The following is a 16,918-nucleotide window of genomic DNA, read 5'->3' as shown; positions in this document are numbered from 1 at the left end:
AACAAGTTACCCCACTTTCTCTCTGTGACTTGTTTCCAGTCCTTCGTCTTTCCCAACCCTTGTGAATTTTGTCCCTAGATAAATGCTGCCCTTTAGATTTCCAATGACGGACCGTTTTATGGTGTGTGTACACAACTAGACCTTTTAGACCTGTCAATTGCTTGTTTGAAAATGGAGCCAAGAGGATGAGTTCAGTTCCAGAGCTGAAGGGTGATCAAGGGCCAGAGTCTTGGGCGTCCACCAGTCTATCTCTGTCTGACCAGTCAGTCTGATCTTTTTTTTCATGACTTTTGTTTTGAAAACTTTTTTCATGAGTTTTGTTCCTCATTTTCTCCCACTCCATCCAGAACTTTCTAATGTAATCCCTTTCGGAACAGCTGGTGTTATTTGCAACGTTCTTAAGAAATGCCTATAGTATAGTATACATTCTCAGGAAACCTGTGTCTTAAGACAGGTTAATCAATACCTAGCAAAGCTGTTTGCTATCTGATTTTGGAACAAGCCCTATCCTGTCATTGCCTGCCCATCACTCCGCAGATCTAGCAGTGAGCAGATACCTCCATTAACCATATTACTAACAGCCCCACCTTCATTTCCAAATACCAGTCACTTCGCTCTTTGTCTAAACCCTACATAAACGGCTGTGTGATTCTTGTACCTTGCATTCTATGATTTCATTTTCATGGACCATAAAGTTCCCTATTTGAATAGTTTTCTAAGCCCTTGATAAACCTCTTTGTTTTATCTTAAAACAGCTTTCAAGTTTCTTCCCTTCAATGTGATAGATGTAGTGGCAAGTGGGAGAGACAGAATCCCCGCCCTGCTGAAGGTGATGGTGAGTCCCTGTGGAATGAAATTCCACTCTGAAACACAGGAGTCGATGTGATAAAAAAGCAACTGGTTTGGGTTTTTTTGTTTTGTTTTGTTTGCTAAGAGCAGGAGCTACAACAATGGACTCAAATATAGCCACACCTGTGAGAATGGCTCGGGATGAGGCAGTATTCTGTGGTACCTAGAGTTGGATGGGACTCTAGAGCATCTAACAGTATCAAAGGAAAAGTAGATCAGAGAAGGGTACATACTGGTCAGTTTGATTTTGCAAGTGGGTTGACCTAAGACTTGCGAAGGGGAGGAGAAGGAATTCTCTTGGAAAAGGGCCAAAGGGCAGAGGTGATCTCCAGGAAGACACCATTGTTTCAGACCAAAATGTGGGAATGAATTAAGTGATACTAATAATTGCTGTCAAGGAGCTCTGGTAGCGTAGTGGTTACGAGTCGGGCTTCTAACCTCAGGGTCAGCAGTTCGAAACTACCAGCCGTTCCGCGGGAGAAAGATGGGGCTTTCTGCTTTCATAAAGATTTACAGCATCAGAAACCCTGTACAGGGTCACTATGAGTCGGAACTGACTCCATGGCACATCACAACAACAACAACAATAGCTGAAGGCTTGCCTAGAAGGCAGGAAGGGGCAGGAACCGAGGCATGAAAGGGAAGGAAGCAGGAGGAGGAGGGAGAGGGCTGTTAAGCTGTGGGTTCTGCAACCAAAGCCATGAAGCAAGATGTGCATGCCTTGCTCACTGGAAAACCAATCCACTCTGTAAACTCCACCCAAGTCATGATGAAAAGTTAAAAAAGAAAATAAATAGCTGGCTTTATAAATACATTAATGACTTAAAAAATTTGCCCTGGCAATGTGCACACTAAACAATTCCCCCTCCCCCCCGCTACTTTTTATTGTGAATTGAGCGAAGGTTTACAGAACAGATCATCAATTTTATATTCAACAGATCGAATACTTGGCTTCAATACATGGTTGCAATCCCCTCCGAGTACCATAGTTCACAGCATTTGCCTCTATTCACTTTAACTCTTACGCTCCTCCCTGTGTCTCCTGCTCCCTTCATCTTACCTCTGCCAACCTCCCTCTTGTAGATTGCCTGCCCCATCACCCATGTTAACATGTGTCTACCCTCTAGCCTGGAGTCCTGGGGTGGCACTGTGGACTAATGTGGTCAGACTGCAAAGTCATTTGAACTGCAAGGTCGGTGGTTTAAGCTCACCAGCTGCTCCTTGGAAAGCCTATGCAGGGTCCCTATGGGTAGGAATCGGCTAGAAGGCACTTAACAACAACAACAACAACCCTCTAGCCCATTAATAATCCGCCCCTCCCCGCCCCTCCCAACACTGCCTGTAACTATCATAGATTTTTTTAATCAAGAAAACCTTCTTTTTTGGGGGGTGAATTTTTTTTTTTACAACATTGGTCTTATACAATATTTGTCCTTTTGTGATTCTAATTTCACTCAGCATAATGTCCTCCAGATTCAACCTTGTTGTGAGGTGTTTCACAGATTCATCCTTATTCTTCAACATTTTGCAGTATTCCATTGTGTGTATGTAGCAAAATTTGCTTAACCATTCTTCTGTTGATGGGCATTTAGACCCTCTTCATCTTTTTGATATGTATTTTGTAAACAGCTCATTGAAACATCCTGTTTTCTTATCCGTTCTCCTGTTTCTGCCTCTTGATGGTGAATTTGATCCATTTACATTCAGCTTAATTATCAACAGGTATATATGTGGCACTGTGGGTTAATAAGTCAGACTGCAAAGTCATTTGAACTGCAAGGTCAGTGGTTCAAGCTCATCAGCCGTTCCTAGGAAACCCTATACAGGGTTGCTATGGGTCGGAACCGACTCGATGGCACTTAACAACAACAACAACATGAATTGATCGCTGTCATAACAGAAATGAAAATGAAAAGCCACAAACAAAATCAGTTCAGTGTTGAAAATTATGTAGAATAAGAAACCATAGTACCACATACAAGAAAACCACAGATGCTATAAACATATTAAAATCATACTTTGTTTGGTCTCTACATGCTACACATATCTTACCTCCTAGGCAACCCTGTCTGATAATGTTGTGCCTTGTTCGACGTGAATATTGAGCACTTGAAATGAAATTATAATCATAGCATCTTGTTGTCGTTAAGTGCTGTTGAATCAGTGCTGACTCATAGCGACCCTGTATAGGGTTTCCACGGTTGTAAATCTTTATCTCTGTGACAGAGACAGCCTCAGCTTTCTCCAGAAGACTCACATCATCTAGATGACTATATTCCAGTAAACACATTGAACACTTGGAATACAAATACAGTTTTATATATATATATACACCACAATATTCCTGTAAATATCATCAGTGCAGTATTGAGGTATACTATAAATATAGAATTCATGCCAGGTAAGAGCATACACATTAAAAAAAAAACCCTATAAAACATTAACACTTCTCATATTCATTGAGTGTTGAAATTATAGTATTTTGGGTTGTTGTTGTTAGGGGCCATCAAGTTGGTACCAACTCATAGCGACCCTATGCACAACACAACGAAGCATTGCTGGGTGTTGGACCAGCTTCACAATCCAATGGTTGCTACATTTGAGCCCATTGATGCTGCCACTGTGCCAATCCATCTTGCTGGGGGTCTTCCTCTTTTTCTATGACCCTCCAACTTAACAAACATGATGTCCTTCTCCAGTGACTGGTCCCTCCTGACAATATGTCCAAAGTATGAGAGACAAAGTGTGGCCATCCTGGCCTCCAAGGAGCACTCTGGCTGCACTTCTGAACAACACAGATCTGTTGGTTCTTTTGGCACACTATAGTCCTTAAGCTGACATCTTTGCTGTTCAATACTTTAAAAATGTCTTGTGCAGCAGATTTGCCTAATGCAACATGTTGTTTGATTTCTTGAGTGCTGCTTCCATGAGTGTTGATGGTTGATCCAAGCAAAATGAAATCTTTGACAATTCCAATCTTTTCTCCATTTATATGGATGTTGATTTTTGATCTACATCTGTGGTATAACAGGCTAAGTACAGTATAGTATTAAAATTCATCTCATTTCACCCTATATAGCTTTTTTTCCCTCCTTTTCTGCATTGAAAACTAAGACCCATGTAGCTTTCTTTGTTAAACTTTCCTATGGTGTAAATATACATAACAAAACATTTGCCACCTGAACAATTCCTACCTGTACACCACAGTGATTACATTCTTTAAATTGTGTAATCTTCCTGTTTCCTTTTGCTGTTTTTTCTGTAGCTATTTTGACCATATCGGGATCTAAGGCACACAACAGCGACTAGACATTTTGGGTTTACATTATACTTCTCTTGCAAAGATTTTTAAAACTTTCCATAATGCCTGAATCTGGTGTGGATCCCAAAATCATAAATGAGGTTTTTGGTCATGGTCCCAAGTTTATCAAGAGTTGAGAGTCCATACAAGATTGTCTACTGGGAAAAGAGGACAGATACTGAGGCTAACACCACCCTTGTAAATAATGGTGTTGGTGAAGACTATTGAACATAGTCTTATGTCCAAATCTGTCTTGGAAGAAATGCAACCAGAATGCTCCTTAGAAGCCAGGATGGTGAGCCTTCATCTCACTTCGTTTTGGCCATATTATCAGGCAGGTCCAATCCCTGCAAAAGAACATTAATGTGTAGACCCCAAAACCAGTGCCAGTGCGTTGATTCTGACTCATAGATATTCTGTGTAGGCTTTCTGGGGCTGTAAATCTTTATAGGAACAGAAAGCCTTATCTTTCTGCCTCGGAGTGGCTGGTGTGTTTGAACTGCCATCCTTGTAGTTAGCAGTTCAGTGCCTATTCTACAGAACTACTAGGGATCCTTTGAGAGAGTTGTTGTTAAGTACCGTGGAGTTGGTTCCGACTCACAGCAACCCTACACAGGGTTTCGAGGCTGTAAATCTTTACCAGAACAGAACACCTCATCTTTCTCCCATGGAACTGCTGGTAGTTTCGAACTGCTGACCTTGAGGTTGGCAGCCCAACTTGTAACCACTTTGCTACCAGAGCTCCTTGATAAAGGGTTGGTGAAAAAGAGGAACCTTGGGTCTGTTCTATCTCCTGGCTTTTTAAACTTCTTTTTCTTGCCAACAGATTGTCAAGCTGTATGCAGATCCCAGTCTATAGCTAAAGAATACTTACTTCATTGTTAATCAAGACAATAGGTGCCCCCAGGCCCCAAGCTTGCACTAATGGGTTTTTTGTTTTTGGTGAAGATGGCTATCACAGCGTATTGTGTAAGATGCTTTTAAAGAACTTGTAAGGGCATGTCACATTTTTTTCGTTTGACCCAACTAAAATGACTTACACAAGGTCTACCTTGTGCTTCATTTTGTCTCAGCTCTGAGATGGTGACCGATCTCTGTTGCTGGGTAAACAAAGGAGGGGCCAGTTAGTCCTCAAGAAGAAAGAGATTGAAGGTGAATTAACAATCAATGTTAGGCTCATTCCAGTTGGTTCAGACTCATGACTGGGACCCCATGTGATTGCCTTGTCCTGAGCTGTCCTCACCGTTGTGTGTTGTGTTGTTGGTGCTGTGGTTGAGCCCCATTGTTAACTTCCGGGACAATCCATCTTATTGAAGGCCTTCCTCTTTGCCTGTGGTGGCTTTCATGTTCCTGTGACTCTGAAAGTGATGTCACTGGCATTTTCAAATATCAGCAGGGTCACCCATGGTGGACTGGTTGTACCAGAACTTTCAGACTAACACAGGCAAGGAAGAAGAACGTTATGAATATTGGTGTTGTTAGATTCTGTCCACCCAGTTTGTTCTGAATCACAGAGACCCTACACACAGCAGAATGAAACACTGCCTGATCCCAGCCATCCTCACAATTGTTATATCTGAGCCCATTCCTGCTGCCACTGTGTCAATCTATCTCCTTGGGGATCTTCCTCTTTGCTGATTAACTAGTATGTAAAACAAAATGTGAATACAAAGAACTTTCCTGGAATGTTCTTAATGATATGCAGAAAATAGCCACTGTTGTTGTTAAGTGTTGCTAAGCAGATTCCAACCCATAGCAACCCCATAGGGTCCAAGGAGCATCTGGTGGGTTTGAACTAGTGGGTGGTTGGTGGTTATGTGTCCTGGAGTTGGTTCTGACTCACAGCGACCCTGCATAGGGTTTCCGAGGTGGTACATGTTTATGGGAGCAGAAAGCTTCATTTTTTTCCTGTGGAACAGCTGGTAGTTTTGAATGGCTGACCTTGAGCTTAGCAGCCCGATTCATAACCACTATGCTACTGGATTGGCCAAGTGGCAGCATTGATGGACTCAAGTGTGGCAACAGTAGTGAGGTTGGCCCGGCATTGGGCAGTGTTTCGTTCAGCTGTGCATAAGGTCGCTGTGAGTCGGCACTGACTCGATGGCACCTAACAACAACAATGCTAACAACAGAGCTCCTTTTGAACTAGTTAGGAAGACCTTATATTGACAACCCCCCCCCATCCCCAACCCCAGCACTGACTTGCCTGAAAGGGTAGAAAATGATCTCTTCTAGGGGTATTTTTAAGGAGCTCTGGTAGCATAGTGGTTACGAATTTCACTGCAAACCTTAAGGTCAGCAGTTCTAAACTACCAGCTGTTCCGTGGGAGAAAGAGGAGGTGTTCTGCTCCCGTAAAGATTTACAGCCTTGGAAACCCTGTACAGGGTCACTATGAGTCGGAACTGACTCCACAGCACACAGCTACCACCACCTTTAAGTAGGAAAGGTGAGATTTTTTTTTTAACCCAACCCTTTGCAGTTGATTCACTTATAACTTATAGTGACCCTAAAGGGCAGTATAGAATTGCTCCAGCAGGTTTCCAAGGCTGTAAATCTTTATGGAAGCAGATTGTCATATCTTTCTCCCGAGGAGCAGCTGGTGGGTTTGAACTGCTGAATTTTCAGTTAGCAGGTGAGCATTTTAACCAAGCACCAGCAGGGTTCTAATGTTACTACAAGGGTCCTCTTAAGGAAAAGAAGGCGGCTGGAGAGTCAGAGAAAGATGGAAAGAGAGAAGAGATCAGCATTAGGAGCTTTGGAAATGAAGGGAAAAAACCACGTATGGAGTCATCTCTAACCCAAATCGACATATCCCATTATCTCTTAGCAACCCCACAGGGTACAGTAGGACTGCCCAGAGGGTTTCCAAGACTGTAAATCTTTATGGAAGCAGTTTGCCTCAATCTTTCTTCCTTGGAGTGGCTGGCTAGTTGAAAACACCCTTCCACTTTTCAGTTAGCAGACAGGAGCTTAAATATTACACCTACAAGAGCTCCTGTTAATACCATATAACAAACAGACAAAAAACCCCAAACCAAGCCCACTGAGTCAATTCAGATCCAGAGCGTTCCTATGTTGTTGTTAAGTGCCGTCGAGTCGGTTCTGACCCATAGCGACCCTATACAGGGTTTCCGAGGCTGTAAATCTTTACGTGATCTTTACAGGAAGCGTTCCTATTATACAGACTGATCTATAGGAGAGCTGCCAGCTTGACCTTCCCACTTTGGAGTAGCTGAGCTTCAGACCTTTGTGGTTAGCAGTTCCATGCTTATTCTATAATATATTAAGCCATCCTGTTGTTGTGAAGGGTCCTCGAGTTGATTCTGACTCACAGTGACTCTGTATAGGATATATATATATATATATATATATTTAAGTTTTTATTGTGAATTGAGGGATCTTTTACATGGAAGAACATTGGTTTTACACTCATTGTATTTTGTTTCATTGCAATGGTTACAATCCCCTCCACGCATCATTATTCGACAGTATTTGCTTCAATTCCCTCTGTTTTTTGTTATATTTTTGGATGTACACAAAAACACTCAGGAATATATAATCATTTAAACAACCAAAGTCTGTCTCCTCCTCCTCTCTAGGGTTTTCAAGGAGTGGCTGTTGAGTTTGAACCAGCGACCTTGAGGTCCAGCAGTTTTAACCTATAGGGACACACCAGGACTCCACCCTCGGAGAACAGAAGACTCAAATTCAAAAGAGCCTAGGGCTAAAGACCCCAGGAGAGCTGAGAGTAGGTGTGGCCTGACTGTAATCCACTCAGAGGTTCTCAAAGCGGATGTATAAAAGGGCTTGGATCTGAAGGCCTCATTCTCTTTTCCCTGAGAAGCACACCTAGTCCAGGTAAGTGTCTGCTTATTTCACTCTTCATTTCGTTTCCATCTAGAGCAGCCACCCTTCTGATCTGGCTTTGGGACTTAAATAGATAGCCCTTGATATTCTGAAATACCCGATGTTCTCTCCGTGAGCACCATGCGTTTGGTTCTCAATCCTGATCTTTTTTCTTACCCACCCATCCATTGTGGCTGCCATCACACTCAGTTATCTGAACTGGGTAAGTTTGGCAGCCCAACCTCACATGGTCTCAGGAAGGAATCTTGGCCCTGATCAGCTCAGTAGGTTAATAGTCCGTCAGTGGAATGGGCCACGTGGGTTAGGTCCTTGGTGTACGGTGAGCCCCACTGCCATCAATTTGGACTCATACCAGGCCCTGTAGGACCGTAGAAACACCCCATAGGGTTTCCACGTGAACAATCTTCCAAGTGGGGACCAGAGACCCCACTTGGAAAATTGTTGAGGATTATCAGGTATGGTGAGTTGATTTACACTGGCTGCGGTGCATTGTAGGCCAGTAGGAATGTGCTCCAGAGGGTAATTTGTATGGGTTTTTTTTGTTTTGTTTTGTTTTTGTTTTTTTTAGAACACCATGTTCCTGGGGCTACACTTAGCCCATGCAAGCTTTATGGGTAAGTAGTCCATCGGCTAGAACATTTGTACCTCTCCCAATACCTTTTTTCTGATCCTGTTGCCGATAAGTGTCCCGGGAGTCAACTCCAACTCCGACTCATAGCGACTGAATAGTTTATAAGGCTTTAAAAAATCTTTGGGAGCAGGAAGCCCATCTTCCTTGGAGCAACTGGACGGCTCCAACCACAGACCTTGTGGGTGCCCCAAGATTGTCAGGTTTGAACTCACCTACCATTTTGAAAAAAGCCTACCGGTAGCAGGTATACGGTGTCCTGAAGGGTCATTAGGATTTGGAATCTAATCAGCAGTCTCACTTTTGTGGGGTTTTTCCTCTGGAGAGGGTTGTCTGGGCTCCCTGAGTGGGCTTTCAAGCCTCTGCTCTTTCTGTTGCTATGTGATAGCAAAATCGGGCTTTGCTCGTTGAATTACAAAACCCAGGACCACATGTTTCCCTACAGCAGCTGATTTATCTTATCGTTCGATTTGTCAGTAGGTAGAAAATGGAGCATATTAGGAGTGGGATATTTTTCTTGATTTTTTTTTTTTTTTTTTTTTAATTTAAGGTTTTTATTGTGGATTGAGTAAAGTGAGCATTTTGGTGCTGTAAGATAAGCACTGGACTGCTAACCATGAGGTCTGCAAACCCATCAGCAGCTCCTTAGAAACTTTATACAGGATCCAAGTCTTAGTGAGGAGAAAATCCAAGAGACTGGTGGTTCGAACCCACTAGAAGGAAGATGTGGTAGGGGGGTTTCCATAAATTATCCACAACCTTGAGAACCCTATTCTTGGTTGGTCCTACACTGTTGCTATGGATCCCGTTCCATGCAGTTAATTTTTATTCAAATAGTGTGGAAAGAGCTGGCCTACCCAGCATGCCAGAGGAAAGCTTTGGAACTCTACTCAACAGCTGTGCAGTGTTAGAACCTGTGCGAGTGCCTTCTCCCCTCCTCCCCCTCCACAGTGGTTTCAGGTTACAGGAAGTGGAAGTCCCATGAGGCAAAGGAAGATTTCTCAGTCCGGGACACTCAGCCCTGGGGGCACTTTCTGTGTCAGAAAAGGAAGTGCTGTCATAGTTGAGGGTTCCTGGCTGAAGAAAGCCATCTGGCTCTGCATTGAGCGCCCCCTGGTGGCAATGTAGCAACATTGCAGTGTGGGTTCCAGATCACCACCATATACTGAAAGTTCTAAGTAACCCTGGTTGGTGGGTTTAATAAATTCATCTTTGCGTTGCTAACCACAGGGTTGGTTGATGGTTCAAACCCACCAATGCCCAGAGAAAAAGATGAAGCACAACATCTGTTTAGCTTATTAAATGTCACTTCTGGCTTACTAACCTCTTCTGAGGAGCAGCTGGATGTACAAGAAACTGCTTTGGAATCAAAGGAGGTGGACATAATTGCTGATTGGATGGGCCCCAAAAAATTTGACTGTACACCACTCAATCCACCACACCACCAGGAGGGCGGGCTCTCTTTAGACCAGGTCCTGTGATGTGATTTTTTGTTCACCATAGTTTATATTTTCTTAAGGTTGAATGCAGGAATTCTCAAAATCCTGAATGTGGGAGAGAATGCTCAGACTGGACTTCTCAAAACTGGGGCACTCTCTTTAATATGGCAGGAAAGTGCTCCCACTTTTGGGAATTCCTGTTTTTTGAGAAAAACCATCTGAACGAGACTCAACAAGGAGCCAACAAGGAGGCTGGGGTGGCCTTGGAAGGAAGGTTTGCTCCACATTTTGTTTTAAATGAATTTACCTCATTGATTTTTCTCTTGACTGTCTGTATCCACTCTTAATCTAGAACCATCATTGTAGGGTTCCAGAGATGAGAGCCCAACCCAGCCAGGCCACTCATTGTGTGGGTGTCTTTAAAATGCTGCCTGCCTCAGGAGTAGATTGGGGAAAGCCCACTGAATGGATTAACGGATGCATGGTCAACATTCTACATTCCACATTTTATTATGTATTGCAAAAATTGCCATGGATTTAAGACATTAACTCTTTTAACTAGCTGTAAGAGCTGTGGGTGGACAGTGATGTCCATTAGCCACGTGGATGGCATACATCCTGATGTTAGGTCTCCATGCATCTTCCTCACCCCTTCTCCACATCCTTAAAACAAGCAACCTTTCACCTATGGATTGTATGTGGGCTAGTATTGTGGCCTTCTGTACATGTTTGCAGGTTTTATCCATGTACTTTCATTTTATGGGGTAATTGTAGGAATTTGACATGACTTTTCCCCATAAGCAGAACTTAATATTGAATTACATATTTACTTCCTGTCCTTATCTACAATCATTTTGAAAGTATTTGCTAATATTCCGTTTTAATATCAAAGGGAATTTTGCAATGTTTTCTCCACATTTTTTTAATGGCTATTTGTTAGTGTGTTGGTAGCCTGTCTTCTGTGCCTCTGTAAAAGTCTTTCACTGGATGGATTTTCACTTGGATACAGTCTCAGGGCTCAAAGCCTAAAGACAACAGCACGTGGGGTGCCTCTAGCTGTGATTTCAAGCCTGGGGGTTCTTTCTGTGCTCTAGAAAGGAGGGCACCTCCATAGCTTGAACTTCACAGGTGGAGACAAATCATCTGAAGGAAGTTCAGTTGATTTCTGCTGATGTGTGAACCCCCCAGAGTTTGAAACCTTTCATTTAAGATCTCTTGATACATGCCACCTGGACCATTCAACTAAATAAAAAGATGTTTTCACAAGTGTGCTTTTAATAGTTTCATTTTTGTACATCCCTGTCTCACATTTTGCTTTAAAGTACAATTGGCTTTTTCTTATTGAAATAAATGAGTTGGAGTAGGTGGCAAATGGGGTTTTGTTTGCATTTTCCCAAGCATGGCCCCAGAACCAATAATCTTACCTATCCTCAACCCTGGTATGGAGCTGTGGGTTAAGGCACAAGGAAGGTGCTTCAAGTTCACCAGTAGTCTGGTGTGTGATAACCACCTGGACCTACAATGTTGGCAGTTCAAATTCACCAGGAGCCAAAACTGACTTGGTTCATGGGTCCACCTGGGGCCACCATGAGGCACACACAATGGAGATCTGGGTCCCAACCCATGTGAACCACGGGTGCAGATAATGTTATGTGGTGGGAAGGCTAATGGCATCCCTTTTTCATAAATTTAAATTTCATAAATGTAAGTTGCCAGATGGGTCTGCTTCACAAACTAGAAGTCAGGAGTTCCAAGTTCTTTAAAGGGAGTCTGGAGAATGCAGTCAGTTTTGAGGTTTCTTGCCCAAGACTTTTGAGGTTCAACTCTAAAGTAGGATACAGGAGTCCTGGTGTGGCATTGTGGGTTATTGTGCTTGACTGGAAAGTCAGTTTGAACTGTAAGGTTAGTGGTTCAGTGGTTCAAGCTCTTCCCTCGCTCCTTGGAAACCCTATACAGGGTTGCTATGGGTCTGAATGGGCTCCATGATACTTAGTAATGAGTTATTAACAAGGCCCCCTCAGCCAAGGTTACTGAGTACTTTGTCCCTGTTAAGTTTCCTGAGTCAGAACTTCATGACCCTGTTTAAAGTTTCTGAGTGGTTGGTAGTTTTCAGCTAACCTTATAGTTGGCTGTCCAGTCCATACCCTACAGAACCACACTAGGACTACCAACTCTTGACTCCTAGAGTTTGGGTCAATGAACCTCCCACCTTGTGGTTCAAACTCACCTTGTGGTCCAGTGCATTGTCCTGTAGTGCCACACCAGTAATCCTGTTGGGTGCCACCAAGGTGGTACCCATTCATACCGTCTGAAATATGAGAAAGTTTGGCCATTTTGGCCTCTAAAGAGCATTCTGACTGCACTTCTTCCAAAACGGATTTATTGGTTCTTTTGGCAGCCCATGGCACTTTCAATTCAATTCTAATTTCAATTCCTAATTCACTATCCAGCCTTTCTTCTGAGGTGCCACAAGGGAGACTGGAATCAGTGAGCTCTGGGGAGCAGACTCTAGCACACTGTTACAAGACAGCCAGAGTTAGCAGCAAAGTGGGTTTAAAAGGAGGAAGTGGGACCCCCAAAGGACTTACTGAGCTTGCTCTTTATGGATTTCCTTCACCTGGGTGATTCAGTGTTTTGATTTCTGTTTTAAAACTTTATTGTGAATTGAGTGGATTTGCAAAACAGACCGTTAGTTTTACATTCAACAAATACAGAATGTACACATAATGCCAGTAGAAGCTTCACTCACCCATCTATAAAAAAAAAGCTAAGGAAAGGATGGAATCACCAGGTTCTTCAAATGATGAGGGGTACAAGTTTATAGTAACAAAAGTCAGAAGGGTCTTCACTGATCCCACAGACTAGGCAGGCAAGGAAGGTAAGAGTGACCATAAAGATCTCTTCTGAAAAATAGTCTAGGTAACTCCGCTAGTCTTCTAGGAGAGCACTAGTTATTCTGCTCTTCCTGGGGGTCAACTGTCTCCTGGGCTGATCACAACCACTGCCCCTCTCACCAAGTGAGGTGGCTCGTGAGGATAAGCCCCCCACCAGGAACCAGAGATTGGGAGTTTTAGCAAATCAGCTGCTACACAGGGAGAAAGATGAGGTTGTCTGCTCCCACAAATGTTTACAGCCTTGGAGAAACCTATAAAGGGTCACAAGGGGATTCGGAATCAACTATAGTATTTAACAACCACCATTCCCTGTCCTTAAGAGTTCGGGCACAATGTCTTTTGGCATGTGGAGAACTCAAGATGGCGTCGGGATTTACCTCAAGGTTCAAACCAGACTTAGGGCTCCACCTGCAGGCCCAGCCCTCCATGGACCAAATGTCAAATGCCTTTACATTTCAGGCTAGAAGGCAGACTGCATATTTTGTTTACTGTTATCTCTTGTCCCCTTACAATGTAAACTGGATTCCAACAGGAAGTTTCTTATTGTCCATCCATGGTTTTGTACTATTTTCTCCTCAGTTTGGCCTAAGGTGGTAGCTTATGGGTTGCTGGAAATGATCCCACCTGGATTTCAGGTACCAGCAGGGTCATCAACACCTGGTGTGGTGCTGCGGGTTAATGCGCTGGACTTCAAGGTCGGTAGTTCAAGCTCACCAGATGCTCCTTGGAAACCCTATACAGGGTCTCTATGAGTCGGAATCGATGACTTAGTGGCCATGTATAGGGTTTCTGAGGAGCAGCTGGTGGCTTTGAACCCCCGACTTTGAGGGTTCAAATGGACCTTTCAGTCCAGTGCATTATCTGGCACACCAGGACTCTGGCCAAAAAATAGACAAGATTATAGCGTGAACAATAACACCAGGGAGGTAAGCACTTCTTACAATGGTCAACCATCCAAGGTCAGATGGACAACATTTGCCCAGAATAACAATCTCAGGAATCATTAAATGGAAAATCAGTTTTGTTTGTAAACTTCCCCTAGTTCCCCCAAGTACAACAAACAGCTAGAAAACAACATCCATCCTATAGAACACGGTTCTACTCTAACACAAATGGGAACACCATGGATCAAAATCCTCTTGAAGGCAACTGATTTGCTTACTGACGTTTTGTGCGTTTGTTTTAATCTTTGATAAAAAGTTTGGGGTAGGTTAGATCAGTTAGATCTGCCATTCCCAATAGGGGCTAACTTCATTTCCTTTCATTTTTCACTATTTTTTAGGTGAGTGAGACACCGAAACTCATAATTGAAAAAAATGTTTTAATCAACTTGATATTTTAGCGCAGTTTTAAGTTGAAACACAATTTAGGCTCAATACAAAAAAGCTTGGTGTTGCTACGTTATTGTGAATCTACCAGGCAAGCTGCTGGAGAAACATGAGGCTTTAAGATTACAGCCTAGGGAACCCTATGCAGGCTTGCTAAGGACTCCTGGTGTGGCGCTGTAGGATCAGCACTGGATCCCAAAGTCGGCAGTTCAAACTCACCAGTGGCTCCTTGGAAACCCTATACAGGGTCGTTATGGGTTGGAGTTAGAACTGACTCCACACCACATAACCACCACCACCACCATATGTTGCTGTTAGGCGCCTTCCAGTTGAGTTTGACTCATTGCAATCTTATGTACAACAGAAGGGAAACTGTCCAGTCCTGTATCATCCTTACAACCATTGCTACGCTTGTGTCCACTGCACTGCTGATGCCGCTGTGTCAGTCCATCTCATTGAGGGTCTTTTTTCATTGACCCTCCACTTTACCTAGCATGATGACCTTAAATAGGGACTGGTCCCTCCTAGTAATGTTACAGCAGTTTTAGATTCGAGTGTGTCGCAAGAGCTCTTGATCCATCTTCGAAGAAACCGAGGCCACTTGGAGAGGTGAAACAGTTTCAGATTTTATTAAGCCAGCTGATTCAGAGGAGCTAATTTCTCCACATTCTGAGTGCCGAATATAGGGCAGTATAGAATTATATGGGGTCAAAATTGGGGAGGGGTTAGGTTGCAGACCTATTTGAAGACAGAAGGGAAACCAGAGGATTGGTTCCACTCAGCAACCTTAACATTCTAGCTTGGCCCCTGGGCAGAGAGGATTGGTCCCACTCAGTAACCTGATTAACATTTTAGCTTGTCTCCAGGGCAGAGAAGGCAGTGAATGTTTTTACCTTTTCCTGTTGATTAATGTCATAATATGTCCCAAGTATGAGACATGAAGTCTGGCCATTCTGACTTCTAAGGAGCATTCTGGTTGTATTTCTTTCAACACAGATTTGTTTGTTTTTCTAGCAGTCCATGGTACTTCCAACATTCTCCTCTAACACCATAACTCAAATGCATCAGTTCTCCTAAGGTCTTCCTTATTCATTGTCTAACTTTCATATGCTGCATATGAGGCTATTGAAAATACCTAGCTTGGGTCAGGCACACCTCAGTCCTCAAACTGACATCTTTGCCATAAATACGCACACATATATATAGTTTTTGTTGTTGTTTGTACCGGATTGCTCTTATACCATAAATACTATTTTGCCCCATGGGGCTGAATGATCTTCCCCGTCTTCTAGGTTCTCAGTTTGCATTACAAACAGTAGACTCTTGTGTATGTGAATGTTTACAGATTAAGTTAGTTTTCCATTCCATGATTCACACATTCTATTTCATCACATTGATCAGAATTGCCATAATGTAACTGAGCTTTTCACACTAACCCCCTGTGTGGTTTTATTTTTAAAATACAAAATTCCTCATAATCAGGGAAGTACATTTGTGATGAGGATGATTCTAAAATAACCTTTCTGACCCTGTTTTTTTGTCCTCACATCATATCTTATTTATTATTTCATTTAAGAGGGGAATACCTCAGTCTTGACCTTTCTTTCCAACCTTCAAATGCTAGAATAATTTATTGAAGTCAAAAATTAAATTAGACCAAACTGGTGGTGGCTCTGTGGCGTGGAGTTGGTTTCCACTTACAGCAACTCTATACAGGATTTCTGAGGCGTAGTGGTTACGAATCGGGCTGCTAACCTCAGGGACAGCAGTTCGAAACTACCAGCTGTTCTATGGGAGAAAGATGAAGCTTTCTGCTTCTGTAAAGATTTACAGCCTGGGAAACCCTATGCAGGGTCGCTGTGAGTCAGAACCAACTCCATGGCACATCATAACAACAACAACAACAAATCTTTACAGGAGCAGAAAGCCTCATCTTTCTCCCATGGAACAGCTGGTAGTTTCGAACTGCTGACCTTGTGGTTCGCAGCCCGATTCGTAACCACTACGCTACTACAAGAGTTCCTTCAGTAGTAATGGCGGTGGTCAATGTGTTTAATATGCAGAAGCACTTTCAAACTACACAGCTTTTCCATTTCCCCATGGAAACACAGTATGTGCACTGAATGATTCTAAAACTACAAGTAATTTAAAAATTAAGGTTCAGTGAGAGTCAAGCAGTGACCTTCAGGATAGATTCCTGGTTTATTTACCTCACAGAAACCTTTCTGTTCCCTCTAAACAGAGCTCAATCCTTAACTCTCCTCCAGCGTTAATACTAACACCCAATAAGGCCTCCCAAGTTCCTGGTGAAGTCCATGAACTCCATTCACATTTCCTCATCTTCAGCCTGCAAACAGTAGAAATCCATTGGGGATTTCTACTGAACTTAGTGGAAGAATAGTGCCTCTAGGGTGTATTTGTAGTACGCTGAGAGTCATTGAGACGGTTCCCCATGCCCTGGATGCCATCAGCTGCATGCTACTGGCCTAAAAGTTGTCTGCCAGCCTCCAGTCTGAAGTTGTGGCCCGGTGTGTCCTCCAGCTGGTCCCCAGTAAAGAACCAGCAGGAAGAAGCTCTTGGGGGGGTCGACCCCATGAAACTCCCTCCTGTG

Source organism: Chrysochloris asiatica, unplaced genomic scaffold (assembly GCF_000296735.1).
Source record: "Chrysochloris asiatica unplaced genomic scaffold, ChrAsi1.0 scaffold00116, whole genome shotgun sequence".
Classification (NCBI taxonomy): domain Eukaryota; kingdom Metazoa; phylum Chordata; class Mammalia; order Afrosoricida; family Chrysochloridae; genus Chrysochloris; species Chrysochloris asiatica.
The sequence above is the reverse complement of the archived record's forward strand: the minus strand, read 5'-3'. Positions refer to the sequence as shown.